The sequence below is a fragment of the Phocoena phocoena genome, chromosome 16 (assembly GCF_963924675.1).
Source record: "Phocoena phocoena chromosome 16, mPhoPho1.1, whole genome shotgun sequence".
Taxonomy (NCBI): Eukaryota; Metazoa; Chordata; class Mammalia; order Artiodactyla; family Phocoenidae; genus Phocoena; species Phocoena phocoena.
Genome location: NC_089234.1, coordinates 69,668,436 through 69,687,535, shown reverse-complemented (window position 1 = coordinate 69,687,535; position 19,100 = coordinate 69,668,436). Strand labels below are relative to the sequence as shown.

General features: G+C 36.2%; 1 protein-coding gene across 1 annotated transcript in view; it reads left to right on the top strand.

Moving 5' to 3' along the window:
- Positions 1-19,100, top strand: part of CABCOCO1 (ciliary associated calcium binding coiled-coil 1) — a 125,833-nt gene that overhangs the window by 55,520 nt on the left and 51,213 nt on the right. The window lies entirely within an intron of this gene.

The following is a 19,100-nucleotide window of genomic DNA, read 5'->3' as shown; positions in this document are numbered from 1 at the left end:
ACATTTAATAAGTTAAGGATGTATATTGTAATCTCTAGGGTAAGCATTGCATAAATAATAAATGCTAAGCTAGTAGAGGAGGAAAATGGAATAATAAAATCCATTGGTTTCAAGTGCTAAATTTAAAATTTCTCATGTAAAAACATGAGAAAAATATGGAGGAAATTTTTTTAAATTTTGAGATTAAATTTAGTCGTATGATTGGCTGCCTAAATTTTTCTAACGGCTTAATAAAGATACTATGAAGAAAAATGTTTTTAAAAAGGAACTTGGAGGGACTTTCCTGGTGGTCCAGTGGTTAACAATCTGCTTCCCAACGCAGGGGACTCAGGTTCGATCCCTGGTCAGGGAACTAAGGTCCCACATGCTGTGGGGAAGCTAAGCCCACGCACCACAACTAGAGAGAAGCCCACGCGCCTCAATGAAGAGCCCGTGCGTTGCAATGAAAGGTCCCACATGCTGCAGGTAAGACCCAACACAGCCAAATAAATAAATATTAAAAAAAAAATAAAAAGGATCCTGGGGGACACCCCTGGTGGTGCAGTGGTTAAGAATCCGCCTGCCAATGCTGGGGACACGGGTTCAAGCCCTGGTCTGGGAAGATCCCACATGCTGCGGACCAACTAAGCCCGTGGGCCACAACTACTGAGCCTGTGCTCTAGAGCCCACGAGCCACAACTACTAAGCCTGCGTGCCACAACTACTGAAGCCCGTGAGCCTAGAGCCCGTGCTCCGCAACAAGGGAAGGACCCGCAATGAGAAGCTGATGCACCACAGTGAAGAGTATCCCATACTCGCTGCAACTAGAGAAAGCCCGCACACAGCAACGAAGACCCAATGCAGCCATAAATAAATTTATTTAAAAAAAACAGAACTTGGAGACGATTTTTGCAAACTAACATATAAAGGTCAAAATTATTTTATGTACAAATAGTTCTTAGAGAATAAGTAAGAGACAAACAAGACAACAGAAACATGGCAAAGAATTTGAACAGACCGTAAATATTACAGATGAACAGAAATAAAGATAATTAACCTTACTATTTATCAAGGAATTACAGAAAAGAAAAGCTATTTTTCAACTATAGTATTGGCTCATAACAAAAAGATTGATTAACTGCCAATATTAATGAAGATGCGAGAAAACACAACTCTATGGCGAGAGGTTGATGAGAAGTTAAATTTATAAAGCCATTTTGGAGAGCAGATTAGCAAAATCAAATGGGAATATCCTTTGTCTCCCCAAATCTACTTATATGAATCATCTGTTTGGACATACTCGTATTATATAAAGCTTTTTATTCATGGATATTCATTAAAGCACGGTTTATAACAGCTAATAATTTCAGAAAGTGAATAAGAAGGGGAATGGTTAAATAAAATGAAGTATAATCACACTATAGAAAACTATCCAGTCTTTAGAAGGAATCCAACAGATCCTGATGTATGGTTATCTTAAGATCTCAAACATGTTTAGTGAAAAAAGTATAGAAGTAGAACAATATGAATAGTGTTTCCATTTATTTTTAAATGCAGATAAACATGAAAATAAATAGACATGCATATGCATTTAAATGATAGGAAAGGGCTTCCCTGGTGGCACAGTGGTTGAGAATCTGCCTGCCAATGCAGGGGACACAGGTTCGATCCCTGGTCTGGGAAGATCCCACATGCTGCAGAGCACCTAAGCTTGTGTGCCACAACTACTGAGCCTGCCCTGTAGAGCCCGCTAGCCACAACTACTGAGCCCACATGCTACAACTACTGAAGCCTGCATGTCTAGACCCTGTGCTCCACAACAAGAGAAGCCACCACAATGAGAAACCACACACTGCACTGAAGAGTAGCCCCTGCTAACCACAACTAGAGAAAGCCCGTGTGCAGCAACAAGGACCCAATGCAGCCAAAAATAAATAAATTAAATAAATAATTTTTTTAAAGTAAATGATAGTAAAGACTCAAAGGGCTAGAAGGATTTGAACTAATCTTTAACATGAGATACCTTTGGGCAAGTGAGTGAAAAAGTAGGAGTTGGATAGGATATGAAGATGGACATTTTATTCTGTATATTTCAGATTTATGTTAATCTTCTACAGTGTGGATGTCTTCATCCACATTGCATTACTTGTACAATAATATAATTGTTCCCTAGTTCATTCCTGAGAAGTCGTGAGGCACATTTTGTAAATTAAGTGCAGGCATATAAACATGCTTCCATACTAATATATTGACAGATAGAGAGTTATCATCTGGGTGTTTACAAAATTAAAGACTGAATAGAAAAAAAGTAGGTGAACTCTCGATCCATAAAATTGCTTTACGAATGTGTTTCTGCCATATTTTAATTTTAAGTATAAACTTGGTTTAGCTGAAAAGTCATGTATAGATTAAAAATCTGGTATTGTGCTATAACATCCCAAATTTTCCCTAAGAAAATAAAATTGATATCATGAATTATGTATAAATAGCACATTTAAAAAATATTTATTCAGTTTAATTTCACCAAAGTGACAACACATCAAATCTTGGATCACTTGTACTTTCAAAGGTTATATTATATATAGGTATTTAAACAGACACACACATATACATATTTGTGTTTGAATATAAAAAACTTCATAAGAGTAAGTCTGCTTTAATAGTTTTCCTAATTTAAAAATGTAATAGATGTAATTTTATCTCTAACTGTTTAGGCCAAAATACTTAATGTTTTAGACTTTTACCTTATAACATGGACATTTTCATACAATCCCCTTTTGCACAACTCCAGGGGGCACCGTTCACATCGTGGTCTGTGTGATTAATGGAGTTGTGCATTACACAGCTGGCACAGCCATTGGTGGAGTCCCTGTTTTCACAAGGGGTACTGTAGCAGAATCTGATTATTATAGATATGGCATACTTAGAAAGATATTTAAAGAGAATGATAAATATACCTAAGTGGTTACCTTGCCTAGAGTCATATTTTGGCAGCCTTTCATAACCCAAAATAATACCACTTAATGTCAGCAAATATAGAAAATTCAAACGTCTCTAAAAATCAGTGAATGTCAATTGTATATAATTCTATGTTCCGAGCACTTATTCCTAAAGCAAAAACAAAATAAAGAAAACACTTTTTTCTTCATTATTTCAAAACCCACACAGATTATGGGTGTTAATGATACTGTACTTTAAAAATGTTAGCTTTTGGGGGGAAAGATAACCAGATAGAAATATAAATGTTATTTTCTTTCTTTAAACTATAAAGTTATGGTGTCCTGAATAAACAAAATATGAGGCTTATGTAAACACTCACCCTCTGAAGGAAAAAAAAAAAAGCAAAAACAACATTTGTGTGTCTGATTGTATTTTGGAACGGAGTAAGTCAACTGAAGCATAGCTATAAAGATATTTTTCTCTTTAGTTTACCCTTGAGATGTACCTATCAAAATAATCTAAACTTATCCAGATGATGTTTTTAATCTTGAGAAAGGCTTTTTTTGTTGTTGTTGGATGATCCTATTAGCAAACTGCTAGAAGGGAAAATCATACAGGACGTAATTTGTAGTTTGACCTGCTCACATTGGGTGTTGCTAAAGAAAATCAATCAGAAATTGTTGTGTTAAAATAACTCTATCTGCTCTGCCTGGCATGTGTGCCTGACTTTAGAATCTATCATTTAAAGCAAATGGTTGTTGCTTGAGTATACAATTTATCAGACTTCTAGTCCTCTTTCTCCAAAGCACAGAAAAATAATCATCCCTCCCTAAATATAAATCTTTTAAGAGAAATTCAAGGAATCTGTCTCTAGTAAAATAATTGATAAACGGCAGGAGCATAATTTAAAGATGGTTTCCATCACAGATCACATGGCACCTAAACTCTTAAACCTGTCACTCAAGTCTTTCCATCTGTTGGCCCACTAACATTAATCTCAGTTCCTCTGTGACCAGTTCTCTGATTGAGCTAGGTTGGTCTTTTCATACAGGTTTTCTACTTACTTTTGCCTTGAAGTAAGCTTTTCCTGCTGCCTAAAATGATCTTCAACATTTTTTCTGCCAACCCAAATCTATTATTCCCTCATAGCTGTTTGAGGGACACGTCTTTTAAAGAATGAAGAGAAAAGAAGGAAGGGAGGGGAACACCATAGACAAAAATCAAACACACTCTAAAAATAAAATTTACAGCATGAGTGGAAGAAAGGCATAAGACTGTTAATATTGTATGTAATGATTTCTTACAAAGCAATGAGAAAAAGGTAACCACACTAATGGAAAAAATAGCAAAGCATATTTAGAAGAGAAAAAATATATATAGCCAATAAACTTATACAGATTTCACCCTTTGTAGAACTGAAAGAAATGCAAATTAAACAAAAATTATCGGATTCTCAAAAATTAAAATGATAACACCTTGTCTTAAGAGTGTGGTAAACTGGCACTCACATATGCTGATGGTAAGAGTGTAAATTTGTAAACTTTCCAGAGAGCACTTTGGCAAGGTATATCAAATTTTAAAATATGTTTACCTTTTGAGCCAACAGTTATACTTCTTTGAGTTTATTCCAAGAAGATAACCAGAAGATGGACAGCACTATCAGTGCAGGGTTTTTTTTTATGATAGAAAAAAAAAAAAACCCCTCAAACTGTGAAATACCTAAAGGTCTATTAGAAGGAAGTGTTCAAAATTTGTGGTGTCTCTATATAATATAACTGTGTAATCATTAAAAGTACTCATGCAGTATTATACTCACGATGGAAAATTATTCACACTATGTTAAGGAAATGAAAAAAACAGGATACTAAATGTGTCTATTGTGATTGCAATTTATAATTTTATATCCATATCTATGTAGGTATATATAGACAACAGATCCTGAAGGACATACATCAAATTGTTAGCAGTAGTCATTTGATGTTGATAGTGTACCAGATAATCTTTGTTTGCCCTTTACACTTGTCCATATGTCCTGAATTTATTTTTTACAATCAGCATGTATTATAATACGCAGCTGTTTTCTAACAGTAAAGACTTAAATTAGCAAAGTTTTCTTCCATTTCCCTTTATTTTCCTTATTCAGCATTATTTCTTTTTTCTTGCTTATTTAACTTTAAAAGATTGCATAACATTATGAAAATGGCTGTTCTGTTTGGAAGAGATGCATTTCATGTTTATGTAATTAGGCAGTGTTCTTTTTCCCTAAAGCAAAAGGTTCTACTGCAAATGAAGATTTAATTGTTACATAGGATGAGCATCTTATTATTCGTGAGTTATATAAATCACCAAAATGTCCAAGGTGATCACAATAAGACCTAGAAAACAAAGACTCTAGCTATAGGGATTTACTCTATAATTTAAGATACTTACCTAGCCAATAGATGGCAAGAAGTGAGGGGATGAATGGAGTCTAAGAAAAATCAATATGTCTCTATTCTGTGATTACATACTTAGCAGAACCCATTAAAAATCCAAGCTTCTGGTTTAAAGAAAAAGTCATCTTTTCAATCTTCTCTAAGATGTGCAGACATGTCTAAAATAGACTATATAAGGTTCAGTAATGCACATTTGGAAAGGGACATATTCAAATCAGAATGCGTTCAGAGCAAAATAACTTGGATTTTCTAGGACCAGAGGTCTCTGAAGAAGAAAAAACTCAGAGAAGATATAATAGCTGTCTTCAAATCTAGCAGTCTGACAGGATTAAAAAAAAAAAAAAAAAAAGATGTGTCTTGTCTGCATAACTTCCAGATGCAGACAAAAGACCATTGGCTAGCTCTTCTGGGGGAAGGTCTTGTGTCGGTATATGCAGTCACTTTCTCAATAATGAATGACATACCCAGAAATGGAAGGGATAAGGTGTGGGAGCACAGGGCCCATGTCTTCCTCACTTTTTTTTTTTTTTTTGCGGTACGCGGGCCTCTCCCGTTGCGGAGCACAGGCTCCGGACATGCAGGCTCAGCGGCCATGGCTCACGGGCCCAGCCGCTCAGCGGCATGTGGGATCTTCCCAGACCGGGGCACGAACCCGTGTCCCCTGCATCGGCAGGCGGACTCCCAACCACTGTGCCACCAGGGAAGCCCTTCCTCACTTTTATACTACCAATTTTAGCGCAGGTCCTGGCAAACAAAAGGCACTTAATAAATTTTATTGAGAGGTAATAAATTATATCTTCATTAAATATATCCTAAATTTAACTATATGATTTTTGAAAGATATTTTGTAAAGTTGTTTAAAGTATTAAATGTGAGATTGAGCCAGATCATCTATGGGTATGTGACCATCTATCCTAGATTTTTCTAGGACAATTCGAATTTAAACTATTTTGTCCTATTCTTCCCTTAAGTATACTTCTAAATATTCTTCTTGGTGGTAAAGTCCCAAATTTATGATAAGCCTGTCTTATTCTGGGTAGCATATCTAATAGAATGACAAAATAGATTCCATTCTACAGACTGAAAATCATGTTGGACGGCTACAGTTGATGTGGATAGAAAACTGCAGTTGTTTATAACTAGGAAGTCATTTACTATAAATATAGAGCTAGCCCTATCTTGGTGAATGCAGACCTAACTGTTAATAAATTTATGTAATCAAATGTAAGTCAACCAAGACTGTAAGATGATATATTTTTATCGATTATTTTCTTAAAAAGAAGATTTTGGTCACAGTTCTATAATATTGGGCCACATGGCAACGTTTTCTGAGTGTTCAAGTTTGATTACAAGGCCAGCCTTAAGGCTTGATGAGTGTTTGACAGATGGCTGAGAATATGCAAGTAAGTATGCATTGTGCAGAAAAGCATGCAAGTGAAGAGTCAATCAAGAGAGAATAAACATGCTTAGAAAGAGGCCACCTTATTGGTATTCTGACTACAGAATGAAGCAACTTGCTATGCAAATTGTGCAGCTGCAGCAGCACCGCTGACACTATAGGAGCGAAGAGGGAAAAACCAAAGTTTTCTGTGCAAACTGGCTCTGTGCTTGGTCAAGGAAATAATATAAGGGTAGATGAGGTAGTGTGGGCTTTTTGTTTTCTGTGTTTTTTTAGTTGCTTATTTCTTCTCTTTGCTTGAAGCACTAATGACCACAGCAAACATGGCAAGTTTAGGTGATGAATATGGAGTTTCATACCTCCCAGAGCTTGGCTTTTGGACTAATAAGCATTATTTGGGGGCAGCAACCTACTTTCCTTTACTTCAGGATTTGCATGCCCAGTACACACAGGATCATATAAATGTGCCAGTGCTTGTGGGCAGATACACACACACACACACACACACACACACACTTTAAAAGGAGGAAGAACCAACAGTAGACTCTCCATTATTCAGAGAATGTTTTTCTGCCCTTATTCAATACACAGTAGCTTAAATAATTAGGCTTTCAGCTAAAGAGATCAAGTATTTTAAATGGGAAAAAAATGACACATGCAGCTAGCAAGTGAATACAGATAATTGTGCTCCACTTAAACAATGAAAATCTGACTTAAATTATCTTTTCCTTAACAAAAAGCAAAATATATTAAATAAATATCACATATTAATATTTATAATCTGGAACAACTCCCATTTCTTCTGTGAAGCCATCCCTGACTTCCATAGGCCATAATGAATTCTCCCTCCTGTAAACCACTGTTGGGATTTGACACTGAGGCGTCGTGCCTTGAAATGTTGGTATATATGTCATCTGACTGTAGCTGGGTTGCCTTGAGGCCTGCCTGTGCCTTTTGACACACACTCATACCCACGCATACATACACATAAACTCGCAGTTGATTCCTAGGAGCTTGAGGGAAATGGTGACTCTGTATCTTTAGCTTTCTTTAAAAGGTCAGCCCCGACATTATCCGTAAGGCGTCACAAAGAGCTCAGTATATTCCCGTATCCCTCCAAGTTTCCGCTGTTGCTTTTAAAACTACGTGCACAGGGAATTCACTCGCGGTCCAGTGGTTAGGACTCCGCGCTTCCAGTGCAGAGGGCACGGGTTCGATCCCTGGTCGGGGAACTAAGATCCCGCATGCTGCACGGCGAGGGCACAGATTCTTTAAATCTTTTCCTCTCAAGAGGTGGAGCTTAATTCCCCTCCCCCTGAATGTTGGCTGGACTTAGTGACTCACTTACAGAGAATGGAATATGGCAGAAGTGATGGGATGTCACTTCCAAGATGAGGCTGTTAGAGAACTGTGGCTTCTGTCTTGTCTCCATGAGGCCTGTTTGGGGGAAGCCAGCTGCTGTGTCATGAGGACACTCGAGTGGCTTATGGACAAAGATCCAGGGCCTGCCACCAGCCACAGAATGAGCCAGGAAGAGGATTCTCCCCCAGGTGGCCTTGATACGACTGCAGCCGGACTGCAGCATGGAGAGCAACCCTGAGCCAGAACCGCTCAGCCAAGCCACTCCAAGGCTCCTGACTCACAGAATGATGTTATTCTGTTTGTTTTCTTGAGCCCCCAAATTTGGGGTAATTTGTTACCTAGCAACAGATAACTTATACATTTCCCACTCACCACAGTAGCTGAACACTCTCTTTTGCCCCTTATTTCAGTCACCCTCCAAGTGCTCACTTCTTCATCTTTCATTTTTCCTCCCCTGTGTCAGGCTGCTTCTGTTCATAATAGGTGCTTAATCAATATCTGTTCATAGTGTAACAAAATTTTAATTTGTTTTGATGTGTGCAAACAAAAATTATTTGAAAAACAGTATTTTTTTTAACAGTTCAGACTAGCATTATAGAGAGACGTGTTTAAGTGTGTGAAGCTAAGCCTTTTATAAGCAAAGCTTACTACTGATAACTATATAACTTCACCAGGAGATATTGGGCTCAATGTGCTCTTTGGCTTCAGCAACAGGACTAGTTATGCATTTCAGCTCCAGTGGGCAAAGCTGCTGTGAAGTTTAAGCTTATCAAGTACTTTGCCCTAAGGAACAAATTACAGGCTCAAGATCACTGCCTCCTAAATGCATTTCCAGTTGTAGATGTTGCCTGTAATCTTCAGGTTGTTGTCTATTGTCGCCTTTAATAATCAAGATATTTATTAAACAAGTGCCGTGCACCTACCACATTAAGTACTCTGGGAACTTACTGTTTGTTTGTTTGTTTATTTACAAATATTACTTTTACTATCAATATGTGGCATTGGTTAGCAAATTAAACACAATTGCTCATAATGCTAAACAGTCTAGCAAGAAAAATGGACATTAATTTAATAAACTCACAGGCATATAATTACAAGCCAAGTACTATAAAGGAAAAATACAGATTATTGTAAAAAAGGAGATTAGAGAGTGCTCTCTAATCTGAGGATTAGTGGATCACAGAAGGCTCCTCTAAACTAGTTATCTTTTGGGGTGGAGACCTGGGGATAGCAGGAGTTAACTAGGCCAAAGGGTAGAGGGAAGGGAAGTTAAGTTAGTCGAGCATTTACTATATACCAGGAACTGTCTGAGAACTTTAAGTCAACAATCTTCACAACTATTGGATGGAGGGAACATTTTAACCATGTCTTAGAGATATGAAACCTGAGGACTAAGGTCCACATGCTTAAAGAGTGTCCCAAACTTCTGCAAAGGCTTTGATTTAATCCCTAGGGGCACCAAAGAAAGCCTTGAATGAAAGAGACACTTTAGACCACTTTTAAGTTATGCGGCATGTCATAATATTGATTACCCACAAAAGTTCAAGCAATAAAAACACAAACAAAATAGGACACAGTTTAACCTTATTACCTTCCAAACACACACACACACAAAAGATAATAGAAATAATATTACAACAAAGTTATTTTAAATTAGTCATCACTTTTACAATCCTTTCGAATTCTTTATGCTTTCTCTCCAAGAACGTCATGATGTTCTTTTTTATATGATAAATACTGCTAACCAAATATGTATCTTCAGCTTATATAGTTTATGAAAATGGATGCTGTACTGTATATTAAGTTACAACCAATACTGAGAAAAGAGAAGTGAAAGTACTTCATTATTCTTTGTTAAATAATGAATGTTTTGAAGTAATGTGATCATTAAGTGAACATAACTCAGATATAAATGTAAATTTTTCAAAACTTGAAATGTTCCTTGAGGTAAACTCTGGCTGAAGTTCTGAATATTTAATTGTTCTGTTTTCACAAAATGAGTGCAGTCACCTATTCAACATAATCAGTTATCTAGTTATCTAAATAATCCTGCATTAAATATTTGGCTTAGTGCTTAGATGTTTTCTGTTTGCCCCCCACCCAGATCCACTTTCTACCCCACTCTGTGCCTCAGAAGATCAACATTTTTGGAAATCATCAACAGGCTCCTTACCCTCTGACTTCTAGCTGGGCCAGTACAGGGACATGGGTGGGAGGAGAGAGGCTGAGGTGGTCTGACTCCCAACTCCCTTCCGGTTGGGTCACTGCATGTTGGGTGTGGCCTTTACAGAAGGTTACAGTTCCTGTCCTGTCTATACAGCTCTTGCCTCTGTACTCTGGGAACTGCTCCCTGCCTTCCCCACTTGGCCCCAGGATGAGAACAGTTAGAGCGCCAAACCATCCTTGTCACTTTCCCCCAAGCCAGCCTGTTTTTAAATAGCCCCCTTTTTAAGCCCTCCTCAATTACCAAGCATGCCATTTTCTCATAGAACCCTGACTGTATAGTAATCGATAACAAGAGTGGCCTCAGGAAACAGACCCTCAAAATGGGATTCTGAACTGACTGTCCACATATGTGTGTGATAACTTACTGTCCAGATAACTTATTGGGCAGGAGTTGGAGGAAATAGGGATGCAACACGGAGGAACATGGTTGAGTTGGCTTTAAGAGAATGGAACAAAGGATGAAACAGTAGAGGCTGAGCAGGATGAATGTATTGATATATTCACTCAGGATTCAGGACTCGAAAGTATGACTTGAATGCCGAGGAGTGGCTTTATTAGTCTGCTGGGCTGGCTAACCGATGGATGAATTCAGTGGTGGCCTACAGTCAGTTAGAATGATGTGCTAGAACTTCCATGCTATAATGTAGGGGAAGAATTCAGATAGTTCAGGGTGATGAAATAATGTACAACCTATTTAGCCACTTGCTATCCATTACCCCTGGGAGTGTCCAGAGGACATACGCTCTTCATCAAGGCATTAAGAAATGCAAAGGTGAGGGGTCACTACCATCACTGGTCACCCGATGGTGGTGGTTCTCTGTAGGCTGACTTCTGAGCAGGGGCATAAGAGGCTGGGAACCATGTTTGGTATGTAGATCACACTTGCTGTTCCTGTGACACATTTATACTTTCTTAACCACTAAATGAATTTTTGATAATATTAGGGAGAAAAGAGTGCTGCAACGGAACCCCCTTTTTAAAGAAATCTCTAGTAAAATCTATACTGGTTACTAACGCTTTAATGAATGTTCTCTGTTTAATTGATACAAAAAAAGTACTGGGTCTTATTTCAAGTTTGGCACAAGGTAGAAACAGAAGCTGATACATAAGCTTGGTTCAAAGGTAAGCCCTCCCCACTTTCAGGTTGGGTTATCATTGACAATTCTCTTAATCTCTATGCAGCTCAATTTCTTCATCTACAAAATGAGGGAAATAATATCTGCCTCCTTTAGTTGTGAGGATTAGCAAAATAGAGGACAGTGCCTCAACTAGCAAGCTAACTAAGTTTACCTTCTCCTGGGTTCAAGCACTTTGGGCTTTCCTCTCTCATAGCTCTTATAACTTCATATCTCATACTGTATTGCAGACCACTTAAGTTTAGGATGCATGTCTACTTGTCTCATTATATAAATCCCCAGTGCTCAACATATAGACAGACACACACCAGACACCAGCCATGTGAGCAATTGAATGAATAAGTGTGTTCTTTTGAAAATGAAATGGAAGTGGTCAGTTTATTATTTATCTTCCTTTCCATTTCCTACCTATGTTTAAATTCAGTCTCCATCTGCTGCCTTTAGAACCATGGACAAACTACTTAGCTCTACTGAGCTGTGGGTTCCTCATCTGTAAAATTAGATAACACCTCTTATTCTCATAGGAGTGCTGTAAGAAAAAAATTAGATAACAAAATATCTGGAAAATAGGAGGTACTACATACATTTTATTTCCCTCTTTGTATCTCAAGTGTCTGGCACATTATAAGCATGGAAATAATGTTTTCTATGGTGGATCACACATGAAGTTCTAATTTTGAAAGCTTATACCCCATTCATTCCTTAAAAAAACCTGAAATCAGATTACTGCCCATGAGTTTGCAAAATATTTTTAAGCCTTTTATGGTTAAAATGCTCTAAGAATTGGAAGAGGCCATACTTCTGAACCTTATTTTAATAAATCCAAAATGGATAGATGTGGAAAATATTTAACATTCAACAGTTAATTTTGAATAGAAGAGATAGTTAATTTTATCCCTTTTATTTCTACAAATCATAAGGAGAGACAGTTTAGATAGGTTATTCAAAAGAGACTCCCCAAATCATTTCTAATGAGATACATCAACTCAAGTGTAGCCCAAAGATTATTCTTAACAAATGCACATATTGTTTGACTTTACTTGGAATAAACAAAAAGCTTAAAATTAGATTATTGCTTAGACATAGAGCCATTAAGTTAAAATAAGGCCAGACATTTGGAATTAATTCAGTTTAAGATAGTCACCTTTAATTAAAACATGGCTAAAATATATGGATTGCTTTATTAGCTTTATGCCATAACCATAAAAACTTACTTAAATTTTCACAGTAAGTGCATAGTGCCTTTACACACATTCACAAATACACTAATCAATGCCTTTCAACAAATTCATTTTACATACCTAGAGGGACTCTGACAACTAATAAACCACTAAAAACAAAAGACAAAAAAAGGAAAAATTTGTTTTAAAGTCATTTAAATCACTATTGGCCTGACTTCCTTTCTTCCCTTCAAAAAGAGAAAAAATATATATAATTAACAAAGCTCAATGCTATTTCTCTCATTTTTCTTAGGGCTCCAGCACTGTATCACTATCTAAAATATAGCTAATATAAACTGATTTAGAAAAAGAAGCTTTACTTAGAGCCTTATTTGCGTCGAGTGGCTTTTCAAAAAACACATTTTTCAGATTAGAGGAAATGTTTGTGGTAACATAAGCTCCACTTGCCATTTCAAAATGATAAAATGAATTAAAGGGTGAAGGACGTGAATTAAAGCATGAGTGACTTCATAAAATAAGCATTTTACATAATTTGTACATTTAAATTTTTGTTACCTCAAAATGAAGACAGAATGATTTAAGAATGTAATGCATTTATTCACCAAAAACAAGAAGAAACTCACTTAATTACTATTTTAAATAAATTTTCCAGTGAGTTTTTTGTGTATATAGTCAATGGAAACCTATTGTTCTGTGCCACAGATTTCCAGTTCCTAATACAGCATTGTCCCTGGAGGCTTGAGATGCTGAATTTGTGTGTGTGTGTGAGTGTATGTGTGTGTGTGTATGTGTGTGTGTAGAGACATAGATATAGAGAAAGAGATGATAGAGACTTTATTACAATAGCTTCTTTAAGGAGCTCTTACAGTTAACTAGAGAAACCCTAAGTTTCTGTCGAACACAGTTTGGATCCTAAAAGCAGTTGTGATGCTTTTGATATTCCCTGAATATAAAGTAAACTCAAAAATATTCTCACTTTTCAAAACAGTGGAAATATGTTCTTTGGGGGCATTAAACAATAAAGCATAAATTTTACAAATAATTATGTATCTTTCCAATGTAAAAAACACTTCATCAAAAAATAATCATTTTGGCATATCTGCTTCTAGCTCTATCTTGTAACAGATCATGCTGTAATCAGGGACAAATAAAAAAGTGGATAAATTTTTTAAAATCCATTTGAAGGCTTTGGAGATCTTCCAAGGCAGTCAAGACTTAAGAGGCCATGATCCCAGAGAGAAGTGGGACCAGTATTTTTGAAGTAAGGCCAAGTATGTGTGCTGCTTGTCTCCTGGGGCATTTGTTTTAGGAAGTACAAGGCAAGAAGTTGAGAAGCAGGCAGAGAGCAGTCCCTAAGAAGCAAAGAAGCCAGTAGAACTTTTGGCAAGTTCATAAGACTAAGAAAACAAAAATTAGAGTATGGGCATGCCATGGGTGCCAGGATTAGGAGATAAAGATCAAAGGAAGAAGGTAGGTGTATAGAAATGAGCCTAACATTCTATGACAGCCATCCACTCCAGGTATATGCTAATTCTTGAGCTGTGGCAGGAAAAATGACTCAAGTGCTGTGCAGAGAGCATCAATAGAACATAGCAGAGCTTTTAGAGTCTTATGTTGCTGAGAGCATAACAAATTAAAGTTCAGAAACCAAGAGAGGGAAGGGTCCTGGTCAGTTGGGATCCTGGAGTGGAGTGTGAATTAAAGGTACACCTAGCCTTATATCCTAGGAGTGAGGATGAATTAAAGGTACACTTAGCCTCACAATGTTTGAAAACCAGACCCATGATTTTCTAGTCCATAATTGGATTGAGGTGTTCTGCTCCTACTCTATACTTGTCTGGAGGAAGATAAAACAAGTCAGTGAGCTGTGGGATAACTTCAGGAGGCCCAGTATATGTGTAATTGGATTCCTAGAAAGAGGAAGGGAGGAGGAGGGAAAGTATTTGAAGAAATAGTTGCAAATTTTTATCCAAATTTCCTGAAAACTATAAACTCACAGATCCAAGAAACTCAGCAAACTTCAAACACAAGGCACATAAAGAAAACTAATCTGTGATACATCAAATTGCTAAAAATTAGTGATAAAGAGAAATCTTTTTAAAAGCAGTCAGAGAATAAAAACACATTATCTTTGTTTCTCACAGAGGAACAAAAGTAAGAAAGAGAACAGAGTTCTCCTTGGAAACATTGCAAACCAGAAGGCAGTGAAGCACTAAAAGAAAATAAACTATCAACCTAAACTTCTATATCCAGTGAAGATATCTTTCAAAACTGCTGGTGAAATAAATATTTTCCAGATATACAAAAGCTTAAAAATCCATCATGAGCAGACCTTCATTACAAGAAATGTTAAGGGGAGTCTTTCAGGCAGAGGAAAATGATACCAAATGGAAATCTGGATTTATGCGAAGGAATGAAAGCACTGGAAGGGTAAATATGTGAGTCAATATACAATAATTTTAAAAATTTTTAAACATTTGACTGTTTTGAGAAAAAATAAAAACAATGTATTCTTGGATTTATAGCATATAAAGAAACTAGAATATATGACAACAATAGCACAAAGGCCAAGAAGGGAGAGATGGAAGTATATATTGCTCTAAGTTTCTGTACATGAAGTGGTACAGTATCACTTAGGGTAGACTGGATTAAGGGTGTGTACTGTTAAACACTAAATCAACTGCCAAAAACACACCAAAAAATTATAGCTAATAAGCAAGCAGAGGAGATGAAATGAAATAAAAATATACTCAATTAATCCAAAAGAAGATAGAAAAAGGAGAAAAAGAGAACAAAGGAATTACAGGACAAATAGAAACAAATAGCAAGATGGTAGATCTAAACAATATCAGTTTTCACATTAAATGGAAATGTAAACCTAACTATATGAATTATCACACTAAATGTAACAACCCAAATAAAAGGCAAAGATCATAAAATTGCCAACTATATGATGCCTACAAGAAACACACCTTGAATATAAAGACACGTATAGGTTAAAAGTAAAAATATGGAAAATATATATACCATGCTAAAAATAATGAAAAGCAAGGAGGAATGGCTTTGTAAATATCAGATAAAACAGAGGTCAGAGCAAGGAATTGACCAGTGAGAAAGAAGATCATTTCATAATGATACAGAGGTCAATTCAAGAGGACAGACAATCCTAAATATGTGCCTAATAGGGATTCAAAATACATGAAACAGGGACTTCCCTGGTGGTGCAGTTGTTTAAGAATCCACCTGCCAACGCAGGGGACTCGGGTTCGATCCCTGGTCCAGGAAGATCCCGGAAGATCCCACGTGCCGCGGAGCAACTAAGCCCATGCGCCACAACTACTGAGCCTGCGAGCCACAACTACTAAAGCCTGCACACCTAGAGCCCGTGCTCCACAACAAGAGAAGCCACCGCAATTAGAAGCACACTCACTGCGTGTAACCCCCATTCTCCTCAACTAGAGAAAACCTACACACAGCAACAAAGACCCAACACAGCCAAAAATAAATAAATTAAAAATTTTTTTAATTTTTTATTAACAAAAGATACATGAAACAAAAACGAATAGACCTATAAGGAGAAGCATAAATTCACAATTATAGTGAGAGATTTCAACACCAAGAAAACTAAGTTGGTAAAAATATAGAAGACTTGAACAATATTATGAAATAGCTTGACATAATTGAGCACAGAAAACATTTCTTTTAAAAGTACACAAAGAGGGCTTCCCTGGTGGCGCAGTGGTTGAGAGTCTGCCTGCCGATGCAGGGGACACGGGTTCGTGCCCCGGTCCGGGAAGATCCCACATGCCACGGAGCGGCTGGGCCCATGAACCATGGCCGCTGAGCCTGCGCGTCCGGAGCCTGTGCTCTGCAACGAGAGAGGCCACAACAGGGAGAGGCCCGCATACCGCAAAAAAAAAAAAAAAAAAATACACAAAGAATATTTACAAGGTAGCCCATTTCTGGACTATAAACAAGTCTCACTAATTTCAAAGGATTCAAATTATACAAAATATGTCTTCTGATTATAATTGAATTAAATTAGAAATCAGTAAGAGAAATATCCAAATATGTATAAACTCAGTAACACAGTTCTCAGTATAACCCATGGATCAAGGAAAAATCAAAAAGGAATTTTAAAAGTATTTTGAATGAAATGAAAATGAAAACAAAATCAAAATTTGTAGGATAGAGCTAAAGCAGTATTTACAGGGAGATTTACAGCATTAAACAAAAAGTCCTACATCTCTGACCTCAACTTCCACCTTAAGGAACTAGCAAAGAAGAGAAGATTAAGCATAAAAGAAACAGAAGAAAACCAGTAATCAGGAACAGAAACCAATAAAACAAAACGAAACAAAAAAGGCTGAGCTGTTATTTAAAAGGTCAATAAAAATTGATAAATCTGTATCAAGACTGAGCAGAGAAAAAAGAGAAGACAAAATTACCAATATCAACAATAATAGAGGTTACATCACTAAAATTTCTACAAATATTGAAAACATAATAAGGGAATAGTATTGTCAAGATCTGTTAAAGGACTGAAATTTTACATACTTTACAAGTTAGCTGTCACTGTTTTATGGATGCTTGCAGAAGGCTCCCAGACAGCTGAGCCAGAGACCAAGTTAAAGAAATAAAAATTTAAAATACCAAATTACACTCAAAGGAAGGATAAGCAAGGAAATAAAAAAACTAAGAGCAGAAATTAATGAAATAGAAAATATACAACCAGTAGAGAAAATTAAGAAATCTGTGAGGTAATTCTTTAGAAAAACTAATAAAATTGATAATCTCCTAGCAATACTAAGAAAAATAAAAGAGAGAAAGATGGCACAAAATACAATGTCAGTAATAAATTGAGCATCTCTGAAGATCATATAGACATTAAAAAGATAATAAGACAATATAAGCAACATTGAACCTAAATTTTCATACTAGATAAAATGAGAAAATTTGGAAAATTCTAATAGCTCTATATCAAAGAAATTGAATTTAATTAAAACATTTTTTAAATTAACTTAAAATAGTTTCCACAAGGACATTTCCAAGGCCAGGTATCTTCATGTTTAAGAAAGAAATAAAACTAATCTTATATGAACTTTCTGAGTTCAGAAAAAGATCAACATACTTAAACCTAACAAGGACATTACAAGGAAGGAAAATTCTTGATGTATCTCCCTTATGAACATACACACAAAAATTCTAAGTAAGTTGTTAACAAATCAAATCCAATGATATATGAAAAGATAGTACACAATGAGCAAGTTGTTTATTTCAAGAATGCAAGGTTTGTTTAATATTTGAGAATCAGTGAAATTTACCACATTAAACTAGAGGAGGGCAATCATATGATCTTCTCATTAGAAGCAGAACAATCATTTCATAAATCTGACACCCAGTCATTATAAAATCTGTTAACAAATCTGGAATAGAAGAATTAATGGTCATAATCATCATAATTAATGGTCAAATATTGAAACCTTTCCTCTTGAGAATGGGAATAAGGATGTCTCCTCTCATTATTTCTATTCAGGATATGCTGCCAATCCTAGCCAGTGCAATAAGGCAGGAAAAAGCTGAGGGTATAGAAATAGGAAAGTAAGATTTAAAACTCTTATTTTTCACATTTGATGACCCAGTTGTATATGTAGAATCTACAGAAGAATTATTGCAACTTATAAAATAATTTTGTAAATCGATGGACATGTGACCAATATACAAAATATGTTTTTCTGTATATCATCGAGAAATAATTAGGAAATAAAACTTAGTAGAATGACAACATTTATAATAGCATCAAAAAGCATGAGATATCAAACTGGAAGTTTGTAAACCATATATACATAGAAGACTGCAAAACATTATTGAATGAAATTAAAAGAATATATAAACAAATGGAGGAATATACAATGGCCATGGACTGGAGGACTCAATATAATAAAGATATCAGTTCTCTCCAAATTTATCTACATATTCAAGGTGATCTCATTAAGGGTTCCAGCAGGTTTTGTACATATAATTGATAATCTGATTCTAAAATGTATAAAGAATCTCAAAAGGAAAAAAGAACTGAAACAATCTTGAAGAACAAAATTGAAGGGTTTATACTACCATGTTTCAGTGTTTCAAGATTTATAAATCTACAGTAATTAAAACAACTTGTGTTTGACTTAATGATGGACAAATAGACCACTAGAAGAGAATTAAAAAGTACAAGAAGGGAACCATATTTACGAGGTCATTTGCCTTTTGACAAAGATGGCAATACAGTGCAGAGGGGGAAACATGGTCTTTTCAGTAAGTGATGCTGGGTGAAGTGTATATTCCATAAGAAAAATAGGACTTCCCTGGTGGCGCAGTGGTTAAGAATATGCCTGCCAATGCAGGGGACATGAGTTTGAGCCCTGGTCTGGGAAGATCCCACATGCCACGGAGCAGT